This window comes from Nannospalax galili, unplaced genomic scaffold (genome assembly GCF_000622305.1).
Source record: "Nannospalax galili isolate Female #2095 unplaced genomic scaffold, S.galili_v1.0 scaffold293, whole genome shotgun sequence".
NCBI lineage: Eukaryota > Metazoa > Chordata > Mammalia > Rodentia > Spalacidae > Nannospalax > Nannospalax galili.
This window is the reverse complement of record NW_008337147.1, coordinates 1,848,898-1,856,251: the sequence shown is the minus strand read 5'-3', so window position 1 is coordinate 1,856,251 and position 7,354 is coordinate 1,848,898. Positions and strand designations below refer to the sequence as shown.

General features: G+C 36.3%; 1 non-coding gene across 1 annotated transcript; it reads right to left on the bottom strand.

Moving 5' to 3' along the window:
* Window positions 1-778: 778 nt before the first annotated feature.
* LOC115070219 lies at window positions 779-880 on the bottom strand. Its single transcript, XR_003849416.1, has one exon. It is a non-coding gene; the product is annotated as a small nucleolar RNA U13 (small nucleolar RNA).
* Window positions 881-7,354: the final 6,474 nt, after the last annotated feature.

Sequence of the window (7,354 nt, the reverse complement as noted above, 5' to 3'; positions counted from 1 at the left end):
GATGTTTCACACACTGGAGAGAGAGAGAGACACAGAGAGAGAGAGAGAGACAGAGACAGAGACAGAGAGAGAGAGACAGAGAGGGAAATAGAGGTTCTTAAATTTTCAAGTTCAAGTTTTCAAAATAATCTGAAATGTTCTATCATTTTTTCTGAGGAAAAGATTTTTTAAGTGTATCATTTCCAAAGAGTCGTGTTTTTAGAAAATTGGTCATTAAGGGTAATTTCTGCTCATTCCTAATAATGACACCATTCTTTCAAAGTGTTATCTTTAGAACATTTATATTCAGAGCTGTATTCTAATAGTATGCAAAATGAAGCTTTTAAAGACTATGCTTATCTGAATATTGTCCCTTTGATGATAAGATTTTTTAGCAACTATGACATAAAAATATTAAGACATTTAGAGAAAAATGATAGCATAAGGCTCTTATCAAACAAAGAGTACATTTGTTGTAATTGATATTTGACTCATCATTACAAGAGACTTTTCCATTAACATAGTTCTAAAGAGAATTATATTATGAGAAAGGAAAAAGAAACTTAAGCAAACCATTGGGAATTGCTATAGCAGATAAAGAAGTTCAAATGTCTGTAGTTCAAATGATCCATATTTGCTTAAAATGCAAATAAGTAATTGCAGTACTTCTCTAATCCAATTCTAAAATTGTATGTTAGGAATGTGATTTCCCTACATTTCCTCCTTAGTGATTTAATATTAAGTGTGCCAACCACATCAAATAATTTTTCTCATAATTTCTCTTTTTGAAAAAAGTTCATATCAGGTGGGTAATCATGCTGATGCATAGAAAGGCTTGAGAGAGGCATGTCACCCAATGGCATAAACACCCAATCAACATGCTCATGAACCAAATAAGGATCTCTCATAATTTCTTAGAGTCAGTAATTTTAAAGAGATATCAATTGAGAACTGTACATGTGTTCAACATTACATATTCCTTACTACTGCTGCAGAGGAGATTAGTACAAATGACACTTAGTGAGTTTCAGGGCATCTAGGGATTTTAGCACATTCAAGGGGTAGATAAATTATTTTTCTTCTGAAGAAAAGTGTGTTACTGAGATATTGAGAAGTTTGGCATATGGAATTCTGTGTTTTGAACAAACAGAACCAAGATTAGATGCAGCATGGGTCAAATATCCTAAGTTAGATAGAAATGTTGTGTATATACACACAGAGAGGGAGGTAGAAAGTAAATAGGATTTTATTGATTTTTGCATTTTTTTGCTTTAATAAAGATTAAAATGTATATGTTATCAAATAAAAACATCTGGCAAGTGGTTCTAAGTGTGCATTTAGAAATCAGTGTAAAATCCACATGTGACTTAACTCTTTTCATGCTGTATTTACTTAAGAGGAGACAGATATTCCAGTTACTATAGCTGTGTAACAAATTGGCCAATAAGCTAATGGCATAGTATGATAAGTCCATCGTACACAAGGATTCTAAGAGGCAGGGATTCAGATAGGCCACAGTGAGCATGGTTGATCATACTCATGTTTCCTGGGGTTTCTACCAAATTACACAAAACTGGGGCCTAGGGTTATCTTAAGAAGTATTTACTCACCTCCTTGGTTCATGATTCTGGCCTTTAAACTGATTTCTATGGTTTCTCCTTTTGGGAAAATTTGGACTTCTTTTGGAGATGGAGATTTTATTTCCAAGGCCAGTTTCCAAATTGAGAGAGAATCATGTGGAGTTTGACAATTTTTATTATCCTACGTCATAAACCATATTGACTGTTTTCTATTAATCAGAACAGTCATAAGCTCCATACAGACACAAGCAAAGGAAATCTAGACCATATGAGTGGGAAGAGTAGCATGCTGCATGGAAAAAGAACATCTGGTGTGGAAGATGATGTTGCAATTGTTTTCTCAAGTATACTTCACAACAGGAAAGAGTCACAATATACAATCCAACATTGGAACTCATCTTCCTTTAGTGTATTTCCCTCAGCTAAACTCACATTGTTTCTCATTGTTTTGTTTTTATTTTTAATTTTCACACACTTTTTCAAACATTAAAATGATTTATTAAAATGTTTCAATTATATTACTTATTTCACCGCTTACTGCCTCATGATGCATATTTTTAACTAATTTAAAGGGAAGTAAGTTCTAATCTTACACTTCACATTATACTAAATTTATCAGCAAATGACTCAAAAAGTATTGTGTGCTAGTAGTGAGACGATGGTCACATCATCTTCTTTGTAACAGCATTAGATTTTTAAGGTGTTATATATTTTATTTAGAGTTAAAGACCATAATAGACCAGCTTCCTGAGATAATCACGATATGTGACAGAGATTACAGAGAGAAAGAAGCTCTCTGCAGAAGGAAAGCTTTCATGTTTTTTTTTTTTGCAAAATTAGGAGGTTGTGGTTTACTGATTTTTCTTGGAATGATTTACAAATTCTTAGTCTTTTCTGTTTGAAAAAGTATTTGCTTTCTTTATGTTTATATTTAAACAAAGCATTGTTTGGAAAATAAGCATTTTTGGAAGATTTTTGCCTTTCATAATCATCTATATGATCAGAGATAGGTATGTAGATGGTGGGCAGTAAGGAGAAATCTCTGGTGTCTGCTAAGCTAAGAAGAACTGGGGAGGTGGAGGTTCATTTACACGTATTAACTTTCTACTGAGCTGTTTTAGAGAGGCTATTCATTTGCCAAAGACAACCAGTTAGAAGAATTGGGAAATATGACAACTCTTATTACTCATGAATATATGCAAGTGGACTATAGTTCTATAGAGAGAAAGATAGGAGGGGAGACAAGGCTTAGGAGAAAATATTTATTATCTGATACTTTTAGAAAGCTGGAAAAAAATAACCATTATTCATGGATTTTATATATTCAAATGTATAGTTGCATGGCTTTAGGTAATCTTAGATCAAAATCGAATATTTGGCTCTAAAGTAGCTATGTTAGCTGCCAAAAATTCTGACTAGTACAATGTTTTAAAACAACTGTAAATTTTAGATAATTTCCTACTTCCTATTTAAGCCAAGAAAAATAATAATAAAATGAATGTGCACACTGACTTTAAAAATATTTTAATTTTTTAAATTATTTTATGCATATGAGTGTATTGCCTGCATATATGTAAGTGCACCCATGTCATGCAGTGCCCACGGAAGTCAGAAGAGGGTGTCAGATCCACTACAACTGGAGTTATGAATGGTTTTTAGCACCTTGTGGGTGCTGGGAATCAACTCCAGGTCTTCTGCAAGAGGCCCCAGTGCTCTTAACTGCTGAACCATCTCTCCAGCCCTGTGGCGTACACTGATTTTTCACTTTTCATTATTCTTGCTCTGCTTATGAAAACTGGAATATTTATGATTGAGGTTTATTGACCAATACACTGATGGAAGTATCATCAAGTATTCATCAAGTATCATTCATGTGAATGAAAGAAATGTCACATTAAGAGTAAATCTAACATATTTTTCAAAAATGTTACTCTTTCTCAGATTACTCTTTATTGATAGGAACCAAGTAACAGAAGAAACTAAAACTTTGCTTATATCTCCATTTTTTAATTATTTGTATTATTTTTTGCTTTTTTTTTCTCCTGTTTATGGAGCATCATCTAAAAAAGAATGAAAAAGAAATAGAAACTTACTTGTCAAAAAATAATAATTAAAGGAAAGAGCATGAAAGGATCCCCCATCCAACAATGCCAGCTTTCTCTTGTGATGGCAGACTACGTAAATCACCAAAAGACACTTGGCAGCAAGGGAAGAATTCCTGATGCTCAGGTTCTATTATGAAAGGAAAAATGATGTTTGCAAAGTCCTAACAGCTGTCAAGCATTTTACAGCACTCTTTGCAGCAGTCCTTCGGGATGTGTTAACTATATAGTTAAAAAGAAATTCAGTAATGAGCAAGGAGGACTTAAAAATAGAAGAACATAGGTTAACTTCCCTCAAACATATTTTTATTGAGTGGCCAACAATGACGAATCAGTCAAGTGTGCCAATATTCAAATAACATTTTGTTCAAATTAGAAATAGTCTATGAATATATAAATAAATGATAGATTAAGTAGACATATAGAAAACAGACAGGTAGTGGATAAATTGACACATTGATTGATAAATAGATTATGGATACATGATAAAAAGTAGGCAATGGAATTCCATGCCTAAGTTTTATTTATAAAATTATGAAAACAAATAATATAGAATTGTTCTGGTTTGTTTCTTCATTGCTGTGACAAAATACTCTAACAAATGCCAATCTGGGGAGGAAAGGGTTTATTTTATCTTTCATCTCCCAGGTCACAGTTCATCAGGGAGTTTAAGGTAGGAGGAACTCAGGGCAGAAACCTGGAGGCAGGAGCCATGGAGAAACATTCCTTACTGGCTTGCTCCTCTGGACCCTTCTCAGCCTTCTTTCTTATGCAACACAGGCCCACCTGCCCAGGGGTGGCACCACCCACAGTGGGCTGGGCCCTCCCACATCACTCATCAAGAAGATGCCACTCAGACATGGCCACAGGCCAGTCCAATAGAGGTAATTCCCCAATTGAGGCTCCCTCAAACCAGGTGTGTCAAGTTGACACTAAAGCTATCCAGCACAAGAACTAAAGTGTGTTTCTAAACAAGTACACTGCAACTCAATTCCTTCTGGATATGTGCTTCAACGGTAAATAATAAAGTTATTTTAGAACTTTATAAGGTCAAATTTATGCTCTTTAAAACTGCACATATTTAAAACTCCAGATGATTTTTTTGAAAATTGGTGTGCTCTTGCAGACAGCATTACAAGTATGTTCTGATTACTTATTAAACAATGAATTATTTTGTTAAAAATTCATATAAGTTTAAAGTCCAGAAAATGTTTCACAGTGAGTTTTTATTTTTATTTTTATGCTTTTTAGTGCTTTGCTGCATATATTTAAGTTCACCACATGACATGCCCACAGAAGTCAAAATAGGCCATTGGATCCACTAGAACTAGAGTGTTAACTGTCATGTGGGTGGTGAGAGCTGAACCATTTTCTTCTGCACAAACTGCCAGTGCTCTTCACCATCTCTCCAGCCCCCAAAAATGAGTTTTAATACTCATTTGAAGGTCTCTTTCTAATTCCACTCTAATTGAAACTGTATTTTACTTAGGTGTATGGAGCTTGATTTTATATTTATTAACATTATGATTGTCTGTGTTGACTTTGTGGTTACATGTAAAAACCATTTTTAATATTTTATTTATTGTTTTTATTTTATGTGTATGCATATACTGCCTTCATGTAGGTAAGTGCACCTGTGTCATGCAATGCCTGCAGAGGACAGAAGGGACTGTCAGATCCCCTGGAACTGGAGTTATGGACAGTTGTTAGCTGCCATGTGGGTGCTGGGATTCAAACCTGGCTCTTCTGCAAGAACAGTCAGGATTGTTAACAACTGAGCCATCTCTCCGGCCCTGTAAAAACTATTTTTAACTGAGAAAATGTATACATGATCTAAACAAATGGTACCTGTTTAAACTAACTAGCAGAAGTGTGACTCAAAGCTATGTATGCATATATCTTCTAAGTTCTATGAACTGTTAGGCAGCCAGTAACTTCCACAGAAGGTAACCATGCTGTAAAGGAAGAGGAATAATGTGATAATTTCACCACTTGTTTCCCTGACTGTATTTTTATACTGTGTCATCTTTCTAGTCTTAGGGAGTAGTCTTCTCACACTTTATCCTTGTTATTTTCTAACAGATCTTTGTGTGCCTTTGTAATGGTACAATTTATCCAACACTATAACTTAAGACACAAGCAAAAAAAGGAAAGGGAAAAGAAAGCATTAAGCTTTTGAAAATATTTAGCTTTGCCTAAATTGTCAAGTATTGGGCAATTTGCAATACGCGTGTTTAAAACTATATATGTTTCTCTGACCCTCAGGCTTCTCTCCAAGGTAAGTCAATTGGGCCTTTTGCACCTTGACTCCCCCAGCCTCACTCACCCTCCCATCTCCCCCACCAGTCTCTCCTCTTAGTCTGGGTCCTGTCCCATTCCTTGTCTTAGTGCCCCAGACACCTGGGAAACCACCACTGCTTCTTCCTGATCCTGTGCATCAAGAGGAACTCAGTTCCTTCTCAGGTCCCCAGGAGCACTGCTTCTGGGCCTGGCCCTGCCCTCACCTCCCTCTGCCTCCTTGGGTCTACACAACCCACCAGCCTCTTTCCTGGACACAAGGGCTGACCTTTCCTCTGCCTGGTCTTTTGCATCCAAACCAACCCAGCTCCTCAGTGCAGTCCCCAGGGGCCCTTAAGACTGCCTCCTGCTCCCAGCTTCCTTTGCATCTCCGGGTGGCAGGGCCACCAGCTGCCTTGGACCAGCATCTTTCCTGGGCCTGGCTCACAGGCCAGTCCAACCCCAAATTCCTGAGGCCAAATCTATCCTGGAGGGATCCGGACCTTAGGACACTGAGAGCATCTGATCCTCATCTGACTTGGGCCTCTGTGGGAACTCCTGAAGACAAAAGCAATCTGGCCACTCCAATATAAAATCAAAAGATAGAGTTGGAAGCTTAGAGGAACCAGTTTTCATGCCCCAAAAATAAACCACAAAGACACAAAAAGTTCACAAAAAGAAGCAGACCTAAACTTGAAGGCTTGAGTCTCACACAAAAATCAGAAACTACAAAAGAAATTCACATGTCAAAAACACAGAGAAAAAATAATAACATGAAAAACCAATATAACATATCCCCACCAAATACCAATAGTCCTCTAGAGGAGTACAATGAAACCCCGCTAGAGATAATGCAGGACATGGAATTCAAATAGAACAATTATAAACATGATGAAAGAATTCAGTGAATTTAAAGAACACACAAAAGGTAGAATTTGAGGGAGAACTTCCAAATTCCTTTTATGTAGCCAGCATCACTCTAATACTAAAGCCAAGTAAAGATACAACCAAAAAAGAAAACTACAGACCCATATCCTTAATGAACATAGATGAAAAAATTCTCAACAAGATACTTGCAAACCGCGTACAGACACACATCAAAAAGATCATCCACCATGATCAAGTTGGCTTTATCCCAGAGATGCAGGGATGGTTCAATATACATAAGTCAATAAACATCATTTATCAAATAAATGGGCTCAAAGACAAGAACCACATGGTCAACTCAATAGATGCAGAGAAGGCCTTTTACAAAATTCAACATGCATTTAAGTTCAAAGTCCTAGAGAGAATTGGACCAGAGGGAACATACCTCAACATAATTAAAGCCATATATAACAAACCCACACCCAACATCATTCTAAATGGAGAAAATCTGGAAGCATTCCCACTGAAATCAGGAACCATACAAGAATG